We start from the raw sequence: 1,831 nt of genomic DNA, 5'->3' as shown, positions 1-1,831 counted from the left end.
CTGATGAGTTTAATTTCAAGCTAGCTTCCAGTCCGTCACCATCATATCAGAGATTTAACATCGTAGCCAGATCAAAGACTCCCTTCGACTACGGTCAATCGGCTGCCTCACTTTTAACGAACCGTGTCGCTCACTCCCAGGCAGAGGCCACGGTCGGGACGCGACACGTGACATAAACAGACCACCGGCACGGAATTTCTCACGCAGTTTGAAACAGTCCGTGTGGGCAGTACACTACGAGCCATCGCCGATTCCCGGAGAGTGCTTGTACATGAAAGGGAGACTTCAGAACGGACTATACGACTTGAAGTTCTAGGCCTCCAGTTTTATTTCTCGCAAAATAATCACACAAAATGTTTAAAATTTATGTCATTTCCCAAGAAATCTCTCTGCAGCCGTACACACTTTTCATAATCCCGTCGGTAAAATTTTATTGCCGCTGCGGACGCTTCTTTAGGAGTCTGTTGTGGCAACTAAGAAGTCACCCGATATCAGAAGGACTGGGTAACGTGTAACAATGGAATGTGTCTTTCATCGTTGGAAGTAGCCAAAAATCGCTAGGAGCTAGGTCACTTGAGTAAGAAGCATGAGAAACGCTTCAGAGTTGTTGTCACGAAGAAACTGGTGCGTCGCGTTCGCCAGACGCGCGGATGCATTGTCTTCGTGAAAGAGGACACGCGCAGCAGTTTCCCGCCGCTTTTCGTGCAATGCTGGCAGCGTCTTCCCTTTTTAAACATTTTATCAGCTCGCACCTAGCACCGCTATGCTGTTTGATGATCCGTTGAGACAACTGTCTCCACTTGCCTGATAATATTGTCATGAGGGCTGGTGAGAGGCCGAGACTGTTGTGGTTCGTTGCAGTTGCACGTGACTTTCGTCCATTTTTGAACTGTCGCACCCACAAAGGCACATTCATGATAACACCACACGTTTCACTCAAGTAGTGATTCATTCCAGTGTGTGTCACAGCACAGGAGTGGAGAAAACGATTGTAATAAACATGTCGCTAATTCAGATATCACAATCCTGCTCTGACTCACCGCAGACGTTAGCGTTCTGTGAGCAGTAGAGTGCTTACAGTGCTGCCATCTGCGTACGCGTACAAAAAGAATACACACGTATTTGTTTCTCTCTGCTTCCCCTACCGAGAGAGAAAAAAAAAGGTCAGAGACCTTACAACTTGAACGCATCTCTTACTGAATGTCAGATGAAACGACATGGTTCCAGAACGTCTGCAAACCTGAAACATCTATGATGTATATACGCAGACTGAAGCGACGAATGAAAACTTGTACCAAGGCCGGGATTCGAACCCACGTCTCCTGCTCACTAGGCAGACGCACTCACCACTACGCCACCGCGGCACAGTAGCCCCGCACAACTACACGGACTATCCCAGCACGCCTCCTTCACCAATACAAATCCCCTTCAAGCCTAACCCTATTTGGTATTTCCCCTAAAATCGAACAGGATTGCAGAGGCTCTTTAACTGTATTGGAAAAGCAGATTAGCGTCAAACGAGATACAATATCCCGCTTAAGACTCATGTATAGGTGCTTTAATCAAAGGATGCTGGATGGTTAAAAAACCGCAGGTTGCACTGTTTACACTGTAAGTAGTAAGTGCTGATGGTAATTAACATTGTTGCTGATTTGTTGAGAGGTCATAATTGTCATTCCCTTGTTACAGTACAGTATTCTTGGCGATGTTAAAGTCTGTCACTATTGTACTCCACGCCGTCACACGTATTTCACTGTCTTACTCTGGCCGTACCTTCGGCGATACACAAGCGATCATGATGTTTATCTGTCCACAACTGTCACTTCGACGA

At 46.5% G+C, this 1,831-nt stretch overlaps 1 non-coding gene across 1 annotated transcript; it reads right to left on the bottom strand.

The window, feature by feature from the left end:
- Window positions 1-1,290: 1,290 nt before the first annotated feature.
- Window positions 1,291-1,366, bottom strand: Trnat-agu (transfer RNA threonine (anticodon AGU)). The gene has a single exon. It is a non-coding gene; the product is annotated as a tRNA-Thr (tRNA).
- Window positions 1,367-1,831: the final 465 nt, after the last annotated feature.

Source organism: Schistocerca serialis, chromosome 9, assembly GCF_023864345.2.
Source record: "Schistocerca serialis cubense isolate TAMUIC-IGC-003099 chromosome 9, iqSchSeri2.2, whole genome shotgun sequence".
In the NCBI taxonomy this organism is placed as follows: Eukaryota; Metazoa; Arthropoda; class Insecta; order Orthoptera; family Acrididae; genus Schistocerca; species Schistocerca serialis.
Note: the sequence above shows the minus strand (reverse complement) of the source record. Positions and strands in the feature narration are given on the sequence as shown.